General features: G+C 38.0%; 1 long non-coding RNA gene across 1 annotated transcript; it reads left to right on the top strand.

Annotated features, from left to right (window-relative positions):
* Window positions 1-9,824: 9,824 nt before the first annotated feature.
* LOC140149710 (uncharacterized) lies at window positions 9,825-11,540 on the top strand. The gene is made up of 3 exons (XR_011858711.1): window positions 9,825-9,885; window positions 10,566-10,634; window positions 11,112-11,540. It is a non-coding gene; the product is annotated as an uncharacterized lncRNA (long non-coding RNA).
* The last annotated feature ends 1,916 nt before the right edge of the window (window positions 11,541-13,456 follow it).

Raw genomic sequence — 13,456 nt, 5'->3', positions numbered from 1 at the left:
GGTTGATGGACTGGAGAATGATGCTTGTTACTGGTCAGAAACCGTCAGAGCGTTACGTGAGTCACGTGTCTGGCACTGACGCAGTAAGGTGTTGTTAGCTCCAGAAATGTAATCATGGCAAGTTAATAGTGTGGTTAACTGCCAAACCCCAACGGTTTTAGATTTCAATAATATTATTTAGTAGTGAAACGTATTTAAGGTTATACTAAACTTTGTAATGATCGATCCAGAATGAGACTGCATGTAGCCCCCTTTAAAATGATCTATTTCTGGAAATAAATATCGTAGAGAGAAAACGCAAACTACGTCTAAAAGCTGAAAGTGTAAGGGTTATTATTATGCTTGAATTTTCCACTTGGCTCAAAAAGAAATGTACTTTTCAAACATTTCAATTTTTTTTCAATATCCGGAGCATCAAGATTTTTTGGGAACAAGGCCATAATTTCTCAGTGGAAGTGGCGATTTTGTTGGGAACTACGACGCACATTACAAACAAGTCAATAAAAGAATGTGCATATTCATTCTTGATATTGCTTGTCTCGATTTGTTTTAGTAAGCTTACATGTTGGCCGAATTTGAAGTAAAATGGCCTCCACTTGTATGTCGTTTTGTAACCAGTAATAATAATTCCGTGCACGATTTCATAGACAAAATTCTGACCTACATTATTTCTATAAACCCTCTTCTATATGCAGGTGCTATTTAAATTTTTATTTCGATAGCAGAAAATTGAGATATTTGCTATTTTTCCGACTCGCTGCTGTCAAATTGTCTAGTTTCGCGATAAAAAGATACAGCGAAATCAATATTTTTTTAGAAACATTTCACCTCGTTTCGGCTTGTGCTTTGAAGTACAAACTTCAAAATTGATATAGTGATTCTATATTTCAAGCTGCGTCATACTGTGTTTTTCTTACCTCTGATTGTCGCTGCTCAAGGCCAAAATTCGAAATTTTTGGACAAAAGTGGCACTCTCATTTTTTTTTTTTACACGCTGTTTACGTACGACATGTACGACGGGCTCTAAAGTGGAGTTGCCGCCGGGTGTTGCCGAGTTTGGATTTTAAAATATTTAGGTATTTTCTAGCTTAAAATCTAGCGCCAATGAACCTGGTGCATGGGAGGGAAAATGTGGGGGGGGTAGTTAGGGCGCGAAAAAATGTGCACATTTTCATGCTTGCTGCGCTTGCAACAGGTAGATATTTAGAAATCCATTTAAGGTATGGGTATGGAAATTGGGGATCCCAAAAAATTGGCATATAGGCTAGGCCTAGGCATATGCAAAGGGGGTGGGGGCATTTTTGGCAGGCCAAGGGGGAGGGGGCCACAAAAATTTGGCAGTCCAGGGGTGCGGACAAGCGATTTTTGGCTGGCCGAGACGGGAGGCAAGCGATTTTTAGCGAGTCGCTTGGAAATTTTGGCTTATAGGCCCTAGGCCTAATTAGTAGGCTAATACCGGTACTGATTGCACAGCCTTTCGAGAAAGCAATTTTGGCAAGCCGGGGCCGGGGAGGAATAAATTTTGGCAAGTCGAAAGGGAGGAAGAATGACTTTACCTAGCACACATTAAAGGGGCATTTCGTGATCCACAGCCTCATACAACCCCATAGGCCTACGTCCTTTCTCACAAGTTAAGATTTTTATACCACTCATCCTGCTCTGGCCACATGTTTAGGCATTTTCACGCAGATCAATTCGTTAAGCAATGGAAAATATTGCCAAATTTGAATTTCGTTTTAAAAGCCTACTCCCCATTAAAAAAAAACCCACTAATTTTGGTAGATTAAAAAAAAGTTCTGTAAAATGAAACAAAAGGCTGCCTCAATCCTAATTATTCATTTAATAGGCCAGGCCTTCATTTCTGAAAATAGCGGGAGCTCAGTTAGTCACTCTCCTATGTGTACTGAGGAGCTTGACAAGGAGCTCAATTGTATAATATCAATATTAAACCATATAATTTTCAAGAAGTGAGCAGCTCAATAAATGCCAGTGGTAAAATTATTAGGCCTACGATATTTTATTTGACTGTGATCCGTTTTAATAGGCTATAATTATACACTGTATATACCTTTAAAATTTCTAAAATTGGTGGAATTGAACAAGCTCTAAATTTCTCATACGTCCAGCATAACCAAGGGCAACTGGGGTGGGGTGGGAAAGCCCCTAGCTATGGCCATACCCGTAGTGGCGGAACCAGAATTTTTTCGCGGGGCATGGGGGGACGTGAATTTGAGACGGGGGCACTTGGAAATCATTGCACTAAATTGCCGCAAAAAGTGGAAAATTACATAATTGTGGGGATTTTGCCTAAAAACTGAGTGGGAAAGAAAAAATATTGGGGGAAATACTGCCCCCCCCCCCTAGCGGCGCCACTGCATATCCATCCATGATGCTAGAATGACGGAAGTTCTGGCGCTGAAATTCAATTTCAATATCACGAGTTTTTATCAGGATTTTACCAAGGGAAGGCGATAGGTGTAGGATTTTGCTGATATATACCAGGCAACCCGAGAAAGGAACAGAGGTGTGGCTAAATAAGGGAGTGTTCATTATAAATATTTTCCATTTTCATACTTTCGACGCCGAGAGCATAATTATTTGAAGCGTAGGCCTACATCGTGTCAGTCACATGGTCACATATTTTCTGTTGAAAGAGAAACGCACATGTCTCTGATTAGCTCGGGGATTAGCTACTGCGCGCTGCGTGCTGGCCTGTTGTTGTCGAGTGGAAATGGGAAATTTATGAATGAACTTCCGCAACTTTGCAACATCATCACGCAGCGGCGTAGCTGGGATTTTTTCCAGGAGGGGCAAGACTGTAGGCCCTATGGGGCGGGGCCCAAATCCACCAAATTTTTCCCACTGGGGGCGGGGGGCCCAAATAGACAATTTTTGCCAGGCTTATTGATAAATAATATATGGTAGGCCTATTGAGCTGTATTGCATATCGTTTGGATTCCCCATCTCTCTGCCCCTCCTCTCACCCTCTCTTTTTTTCCCCCCCCCTCTTCCCCCCTTTTTTCCTTGCACTAGGGGGCGGGGGCCCAAATAGGCAATTTTTGCAATTGCCCCCCCCGGCAGCTACGCTACTGTCATCACGGTAGACATACGCGGTAGCCTACAACTACAAGAAAGGTTTACAGACAAATATAGGCCAAGTAGGCCTATCAAAATGTTATAGGCCTATTTTTATATTTTCTGGTGGACTCGCGGAGAATATCATGTCATGGAGGTCCCGGCGCTGGGTTGGGGGGGGGGGGGTCTCAAGGCATTTTGGTATGCCTACCCATGCTTGATTCCGGGAGGTTTTTAGCAGGCCCGACCATTTTTTTATAAAAACACCTCGGGGCGGGTCTCTTCAAAACATTTGTACCGCGGGGATCCAAGTCACCCACATTTGGCCTAATTTGACGCTTTTTAAGGGCACTTTTGCCAAAATGCGCCCAAAAGTTGGTCTTCGCTGTAAACCCACCCATCATAGTCGTTGAAAAGGTAGGCCTACCCCAAAAGTGTGGCACATCCACGAACCCGAGGGAGAGACCTCCGCGGGTAAAAACACACCTCTAGCGGGACCAGATTTATAATTTAAAATAGGCCTACATTTTGGAAGCCAGTCATCACGACAAAACGGGCCATGGTAGTGTTAATGGTATTAACACTTTGATTTTAGGCTTACTAATGATGAGTGTAGGCCTATAAATTGCAAATTTGCACACACCCCGGGGGAACCTTCTCAAGTTGGGTAAGGATGCGATTTTAAACCAAATTTGAATAAAACAGACCCAAAATTGTATCAACTTTTGGACTGAAAAAAGTCGCAAATTTTTACTTTTTCGAGAAAATTATTGAAAAATACCCTTCTTAAACCTAATTTTCATGACACTGAGGGTCAATAAAATCATGGCTAAAAATACAACAGAGTCTAAACTAAATGGCTGAAAATGCACCCCAAATCTGCCGCACATCCCCACGACACATTTCACCTTATAGATTTTGAAAATTGTCGCAATAAAATAGGCCCGAACTTATCCCAAATTATCCGGCCCCCGAAAAAATATTTTTTTGCAGGTGAGGTTGGAGTCTTATTATTTTTATTCTCAGAGAGGATAGGGGTTGATATTTTTAGCAGGGTACAGTTTGTCTTGTTTTTGTTTTGTTTTTTGACGTTGAAGTTCCAGATTCTTTTTCTCATATATAAGTATTCATTTATTATTTATACCCAGTACGGGAGAAAAAAGACACACTACAGCTACAGAAAAAAAAAAAAAAAACTCCTGTGAAGTGCATGAAAATGCCCCGAAAATGTGCCAACCGAAACACCCGAACAGGAAGATAAAATAAAAAAACAAAACCAAAAAGCCAGGACATTTCCTGAAATAAGTTCCAAATTCTTTGTCCCCCACTAAAATATATTATGAACACTCCCTTATGAAGTCTGCCCTCTTCCGGCTATTCTGGTAGTAGGCGTTGACAATTACCTATATTTTTGAAGCATGTTTGAACCCGATTTGTTCTCTATTCACATTTTTAACGTTGCAAGTAACACTTCAAGACCTCTATTTGTGACAGGTATTTAATTATCTTGCTAGAGATGTGCCTAAAGTTGAAATTCAATATTTCGGATCGCAAAGATCGAGAGATATAAAGTTGCTGAATATCAGTTTAACACCATGGATCATATGGGCGTCTTATATGAACGATTATGATAGCTAAGCAAAAATGGCTGGGATACAGGTTGTATAAATACTACATGAATATTCATGAACTATACAGATTCCATTCTTCTCTAATAATAAAGATGTCAATCACTCTCCTTGGCGACAGTTGCTTGGCGCTTGTAAACAAATCGAATAATAGTGCTTGACAAGAGCTAAAAAAATAGGCTAAAAACACATTTTCACACATTTTTTTCCGCATTTTTTTATTTCACATGATAAGTAGACATATTTTCTTACGTATAAGGTAATAATATATTTTTTCTGGCGGTAAAGCCCTTCAACACTTTGTTTAACCTTAATAAATTAATCCCATTCAGTTACCCGGCTGACAAAGGAAAATTCCTAAAACACCACTTAATAAAAAGTTAATATCCGATTTAACAATAGAGGCCTTGCATTCTTTTATCGATTGGCTCCAAACAAAGGATTTGAACCGGTGTCCTTCACCGTAGTTATGGCGGAGTGCAGTCCATTCAATCAAATGTTGTCATCAACCTATTCGATCGTAGTGCAGGGTTATATGAGCGAGACGAACTGTCACGGTAGATTGCAATCATGCTTTTGTTGAATGCATTTGAGTAGTCCGCCATATTTACGGGATGATACGTCACATGCAAGGCCTCTATAATAGAAGACAAACAAATCTACGTCAAATTATACATAATTATGTAATATTTCCTTAATCAACAGCTCGCATACGGATCCACCGAAATGTGTATAACTGCCATACAATGCCCTATAGATAATCCAGAGAAGCTTTCTTCCGGGGCCATCTATGCGAATCCACACGCTGAGGTTTGTATTTTTTCAAGTTCTATTTAACATTCATCACCATTCAGACGCATAAAGCAGCTTGGTCGCTCATTTGAGGATGAGTGAACATGGTATTTGGAAAAGCTGTCCCCTTTTCCCCAATGCACGGGATCCTTAAGGGGGTACTACACCCCTGGTCAATTTTGTGCCTATTTTTGCATTTTTCTCAAAAATTATAGCACATTGGTAACAAGTAAGATATGTATATTATAGGGGCAAGGACTACAACTACTGTACTGAAAATTCAGCAACTCAAAGCAAGTAGTTATTGATTTATTGATCAAATATTGGTTTCCCTCATTTTTGACTGTTACTCCACAACTGTTGTCTGTGATGAAATAAAATTTCCAGTGCAGTAGTTGTAGTCCTTGCCCATATAATATACATATCTTGTCCCCAATGTGCTATAATTTTTGAGAAAAATAAAAAAATAGGCACAAAATTGGGCAGGGGTGTAGTACCCCCTTAAAAGACTGATATAATGATATAATTAAAATATCGTTTTCACTGTACCGCTTTTGCCTTGATATGAATATTCGAGTGGGCAGTCTATTTCCCACCTGAGCCTACCCACCTGTGGTTTAAATTTGTCGATAGTTCATGCGGGGGAAATCCAGGCTAAAGTGTGAGAGTACATAGGGATAATGCCGGGTCACTATCAGGCATGCGTTTAGACACATGCAACATCCATGGTTGATTACTAACGCATGTGCGTTCGTCAACTAGCTTCGGTAGTCTCCTCCGCCACCATGACCACTTCGATTTGATCACACTCACTATGTAGAGTGAGCGGAATCAAACGGGTGGCGGAGATGAATACTAGAGAGGTCGCGATTCCCAAACGCCGTGATCGTACGCCCGTCTATTAAATATCGCCCCTTGTGATGGATCGATGTTGCTTATTTAACCAGTATTGAAGATTATGCACGTACGAAGCTTCCTCAGAAAATGCACTGAAGTTGTCCGTTCAATATTACAGTCGAGGATATTGAACATACGAAGGAAAGTCAAACTATTAACAGGGACTATTAATACATATTTTGTTTGTAATGAAATCAATATAAAGCAGCAGTAAGGTGTGGAAATTCACATACGTGCAGATTGTCTAATGAAATGCGTGTGATATCGATGTATAAAAAAAGTGTTTGCGATTTGCATCTTTTGTCTAATGAAATGTGTGTGATATCGACGTATAAAAAACAGTTTGCGATTTGCATCTTTTGTCTAATGAAATGCGTGTGATATCGACGTATAAAAAAGAGTTTGCGATTTGCATCTTTTGTCTAATGAAATGCGTGTGATATCGACGTATAAAAAAGAGTTTGCGACTTGCATCTTTGACACAATCGTCCACATATAACGCCCGAAAGGCATGGAATTGAGAGTTTTGTACTGCCTCACGCGGTGTAATTCCCCCACGAAAAAGTAGTTCCATATTGCCTTCTCATTGGTATCTAAATGTCCTTATCTAGGTGTTTTCAGACCCCTGCTATTAAAATATATGCAGCGTCCTTTTTACATCAACTCCCAAATGGGGAATGGTACTATAAACTTTGCACGTAACTATTGTTTACGACATAATTATTACGTAATGATTAATGACGAATGTAACTTTGTATCGTACAAACTCACGCAACAGATCAAAATAGTGGATGAAAACGAACGCATCGTTCCAACCAACACAATCGGGGAGATATACGTGAGGAGTCCATATGTCTTCAGCTATTACTGGTCTGATGAAGAAGCTACGCGGAAGAGTAGGAATCCAAACGGCTGGATCAGAAGCGGGTATGAAAAACATGGGTTGTTCTATTACTCAAAGGTTTAGTCAAAAAGATATTTAACAACTTAACATGGTAAATAAGAGAGCGAGAGAGTTTGTCGACAACAAGCGTGTTTTATAGTGGAGCAAATATACGGTACCTTTACTAGAAATTGTCCGGAAACTCTTCACTATAAACACCAGCGGAATGTTCCGTACATCAGTATCCTTCTAAACAGATGGATATTGGCGCACCATAAACACTCGAGGATAAATTTAGTACGGTATTTCCGGAAATGGTACATTAATGACATTGTTTTGGCACATCAGTTTTTAGATATGCACCACAAATTTAACGCACAAAATATTCCCTCAAGTGTTGAATGACCTACGCCGTATACCAAAGTCATATCTTTAAAATACTGTGTTATGTGTACCACTTCCGGGACTACCGTACTAAATTTATCCCGAGTATTTATTATGCGCCAATATTCACCTGCTTAGAAGGATATCAGAGGATGATTTCAGCACTACCCATCACGCCACTGTGTTGACTTGCGGTTTGCACAGCTGTGTGAGTGAAAATGACACCACTGCTCGCACACTGCATAGACGTGCATGGTTAAATTTGAATTTGGACTGATATATTTACAATAAATACACATTCAAAATGCTAGTCGATGTCACATTTTATGTTATCTACAGAAGGTGTGAATTATTCTTTATGCATACATCACTTTTGTTCTGAAATCGAATCGAAAAGTAATAATGACACACACACAATTCTTAAACACCATCTTTTGCACAGAATTCAATGGGATTTGAAAAGTAAAGTGGCAGTTGAAACTCTAGTGATAACACTTTTGCAGTGCATGATGGGGCTTCCTTAAATCATTCTCTGGAAGGATATACGGCAGGTGTTTATACCCGTAGGGGTTCCGGGCAATTTCTGAACGGACCGAAGATAAGTTATGTGTATATGTTTGCTGTTCTATATGACACAGAACAAAGCATAGTTAGTACCGACGCCCGGTTTTTCGGGGAGGGTACAAACAAAAACACGGATGTTGGCCCAAAAAAGAGTGATTTTCTCTGTCTTGTCAAATGTGGCTCTGATTTTATCAAGACTGATGTTTTAGCTAGGAAAATATTAAATACAAACCAAAATAGCGTTAATTTGCCCCGACCTAACGTAGCGATTCGAACACCACAAATATAACTCGTTTATAACGTACGTTTGTAAATATCATTTGTTACACAGAGACCTCGGGGTAATGGATAATGATGGCTTTTTCTGTTGCCTTGGAAGACAAAAGGTACTCAAAAATTATTTTCTTTGGAATAAAACAAAACTCTACATTTATATTTAAATTCTTCTTATTTATTTTATTGGACACGATTTTCTCCGTTTTTCTGTTACTATTTTTCTTTAATTTCATTTAATGCAGGAAACAATCTCCAAAGGTGGACTAAATTTCTTCCCCAAAGAATTAGAGAAAGTCTTGGAGCAACATAGTGACGTGTCTAAGGCAGTGGTAAGTGCGTTGTTGTCTGATCTATGGCATCTAAGTGCGTTTTATTGCCTAAGAGTGTAATAATAATTTACAGATTTTTGTTGACCACCGTGGCTCAAGACACATTTCAACAATTTTTTCAATCAATCGGGGACGCAGCTCAATATAAACACAGTCGCGTTGTCTACCTACATATGAAGACCTGAGCGCAAGAAGACCGCAAGTCCACTTGGCCCCTCAACTAGTTTCGTAATGTTTTATACATGTTCAGGGGCCAAAATTAATCTTTAACATCCTTTCATGTTGTTTTCACCCTGGAACATGTATTAAACATATAAACCCCTAAGAAACTATATGTAACTTTAGTGTATACATGTTGAGAGGCCAAGTGGACTTACGGTCTTCTTGCGCTCAGGTTTTCATATAACAATCGCAGCCAGGATTAGCCCGAGTAACGAACGGGTAGACCGAGATATTTAGGCAGCTAGCTACTTATCCATGGTAATTTCAAGCTGGCGTAATTATTTTCATAACATTTTTTCAACCTCACTCGAGTCGAACTCTGGACCTCTTGAACGGAGGTTGGATACCACGTCAACAGTATGGTGCTATTAACTTGACAGTAATAATAAATATTGTCGCAATTTTGTCATTTGTTTAAAGGTTTTTGGCGTACCTGACAAACGGACGTTGAATGAAGTTTGTGCGTGTGTCAAGTAAGCAAACTTGTATTGCTATCATAAACTTACATAACGTAGTGATCATAATCATTTTATTCGGCAGTATTGAATAATAATTGCTTCCATTGATCATGGAAAAACCAAAAAAGAAAACAAACAGACACAAAACAAAACAACAACAACAACATAATGCTGCTACATTTCACATAATAATGAGAGTTAACAAGAGTCAGCACTATCATAAATAGTACTAATCATCAGAACAACAAAAATTCTACCAGTTTTATAGCATTATATACCAAAATAATCTTAAACATTGTGTTATGATTTGTTTATGCAGGATGCAATCATCGACTGATACAAGTCCCACAGATTTGATTGATTTCTGTAAAGGAAAGGTACATATTTTTACATTCTTAACTTTATTTGTTATGTATGTATATCAAAATGATTTATAGTAATTTCATTACTTCTTTTTGTATATACACTCACTGATTCACCAGTTTTGTCATGTACAGATTTATCCACTTTTTCCCATCATGCATACGTTACTATTACATTAAAACACTGATTTGTATTTATTTGTATTAGTCACATTACTCCCCCTGTTTGCTAGCCCCAAGTGGAGTTTTGACTTTCGATTGTGATTAATGTTAAACCTCTTTTTGAGACCCCCTGTATGTTGCATTTGCTATTAAACATACTTATACTTAATTGTTTACTGTCACAAATTATATAATATCTAATTAGTGACAGTGAAAACAAAGATTATAAACCTTTCTATGACTATTTATTGAACACTTGGGATAAATATCTGTAAAATGTCGAGTTCAACTGAATGCGTTCATCATGAATTTTTATTTTTTTTATTTGTCAAAAAGTCTGTGATATCATGATATATTCTTCTTTGGTACATTCCTATAGTGGACTGGTGTCGGTGTTTGAAGATTCTTGAAGTTGAATATAACGACTCCCACTTATACGGCATGTAACAACAAGTATATACTAAAATCGTTTGCACCATTTTCGTCACAATATTTTAAACACATATAATTCTTTCTCTTTTGATTGTATAAAGGTACATGACCTACTGGTACCTCGATATGTTTTTATCATCTCAGAACTTCCTACAACACCAACAGGAAAGGTAAAAAAGGGTTATTTCAGTTATCTTTGAATAATATTTCGAAAGGAAAATGTATTTTCAGCATTGATACTCTCATTGATTTCAATTAAAAAGGTTGTTTTTTCTTTTTGCTTAAAAACCGGAGTTTCGCTTAAAATGGGTACAAATACGGCTCACAACAATTTGGACCCATACTTGCCTATATGGTAGCCCATATCAGTAACTGCAGCACCATTAAATTCGGTTATTGAATCGGCAGATAGTGATGATATAATGTTATTCCGGCACTTGTTGTATTTATGATGATGACGTTGTTGTAGTGTGGTTGTTGTTGCTGCTGCTGCTGCTGCTGTTGTTACTAATGCGATGTGGTGGTGGTGGTGGTGGTGGTGGTTATTATGGTGGTAGCGATGTTGGCGGCGCCATGGGTGCATTGGTGGTGATGATTTTAATGATGATAATGTATTTCATAAAATGTATCATTCATTTACTTTCCAGTTTCATCGCAAACAACTTCAAGACTGGGCCATTGAACAGCTCAAACTTAAATCATAGAGTGACCTGATTCAGTAAAAGCAGTCGTCGATCCACTTATCACCATGTATGTATTTTTACATGAGTGGCGTGCTTCTGGTCAGGAGGGTGAGAGTTCATAAGAGCAATACCGGACCGGGTCAGTGGGCTACAACAATGCTGGACCAAGGATACATCATTGTTAACGTATGCGCGTTCGTCATCACAGCTTTAGTCTCCTTCACCTTCGCAACACGCTATGTGGAGTGACTGGTATCACTCTGACGGCGGAGGAGAATACTAGCTGGTCAGACGGTCTAATTCTATCAAGCATATAATACCCCAACAATCACCGTCATTTGATCGATTTACTACAGAATATATTGTTTGCTAAACGTCATAATATTTAAATTATAAACCTGTTTATATATTTTATACTAAAGTATAACGACACGTGAATAACATCATGTACGAATCAAAATGTCCTCTAATGGCTGCCTATTGTCTAGACCTAGGCTACATCATCCGAATTCGTCACGTGATTTCAGTCGCCCATCCCATCGTTCATTATTCCTGTTCTGGTGTGACCTCTACAATGATATGCTAAACCCTGTTCTATAACTGTTTGATTAGACCAACGTGAAGAGCGAATAGTGTTCGACTGAGTGGAGTCTTGGGGATAGCCATTTTATGGATTTTAGTTATATATTTCCAAGCGAATTATTTGTGATGAAACCAGATAAACAATGTTGAAGGAAAACATTAAAAACTGAAAGTCCCGAATAAATAAAAGCAATTATTATACAACTGATATGATTATTGATCATGTTGATAGATGTAATATGATCACAAATGTGAGTAAAAAGAAATCCGAATGATCGAAAAAGTTGTCATTAAGGGATCTAGAATGAGCGTTTATGGCGTTTCGACAGTATTTTTTGTGGGACGTGAGAGCACCTCAGACGTATCGAATTGCATTCTGAATACGAAGAATGTCTTTCTGATATCAAATAATTTTCATTTTATGAAATTCACGATATAATACAAATTTTATGACAAATTAAAATTTGATATTTTTCAAATTTTTGATATATAACAGTCCACGGAATAAATTTTATAAATCTAATGATATATTCTTAAAGTGTATGTAGCTGGGAGGAAAAGCCGACGATCAATTGAAAATTGTGACCTTTTATATTGAAGATATGGATTTTTTCCCAAAAAGACCTATTTGTTTTTGGTGTTTTGGGGAAAAAATCCATATCTTCAATACGAAAGGTCAAAATTTTAATTGATCGTCGGCTTTTCATCCCAGCTACATACACTTTAAGTATAAATCATCAGATTTATAAAGTTTCCTTTATGTACTGTTAAATATCAAAAATATCAATTTTTAATGATTTGCCATAAAATGTGTATTACATTGCGAATTTCAAAAAATCAAAATTATTTGATATCAGAAGGAAATTCTTCGTATTCAGAATGCAATTCGATATGTTTGATGTGCTCTAATGTCCCACAATAAATACTGTCCAAACGTTCATACCCCTTCCCTTAAGTGAAGTTTGGTACGACTTGAAAAGTTCGAACAGATTACGCAGTGTTGATATTGCATAGCCTAACATGTTCCAGTCTTCTGACGTCAGTGGTGGTCAGTGTGTGCCATCAATTGGTAACTGACTATGCTGGTCGATAATCATTAAAACGAATCCTTTTACACAGTAAATGACGCTTCAAATTTTTAATCGCGCCAAATGTCATTCATTTCTCGGTCATTCCGATTTCTTGTTTAATGTTGCAACTTGCAGCTAACACAATTGGGCTATTGCAGAAAAAAGGCACACCCCCTAGAGGAGTAACTTTTCAATCAAAGAAGTGTCCGGTTTTCCAAGTCTGCTTTCTGAAAACGACTGGAATTCCAGTTGCTAATGTCACTTGAAAAGGCTTGGAAATCCAATTAAATGGAAGAAAAATCACGAAAATGTCCAAAATGAGCTTTCAAATTGAGTATTTCTTATTTTGAACTTTTTTCTGCTGGATGTTTTCAACTGTGGGCACTTTAAAAGTCCGGATTTCCAACAATCACGACTGGACAAAAAGTCCGGAAATCCAAACTCCTCTATAGGGGGTGTGTATCTATTTTCTAGAATAGCCCATTATTTATACACAAATGGATTAGCTGTGCTCAAAATTATGACTACCAAATCAAGTGGAAACTTTTTTTTTTTTTTTTGATGTGTTTATGATATGTGATTTGGGAAATATAATGTCATGCGATCAAGCAAATCAGTTGGAACTCGGAAATATTTCCTTTTGTTTCCTGTTGTTTT

The sequence above is a fragment of the Amphiura filiformis genome, chromosome 4 (genome assembly GCF_039555335.1).
Source record: "Amphiura filiformis chromosome 4, Afil_fr2py, whole genome shotgun sequence".
NCBI lineage: Eukaryota > Metazoa > Echinodermata > Ophiuroidea > Amphilepidida > Amphiuridae > Amphiura > Amphiura filiformis.
Note: the sequence above shows the minus strand (reverse complement) of the source record. Positions and strands in the feature narration are given on the sequence as shown.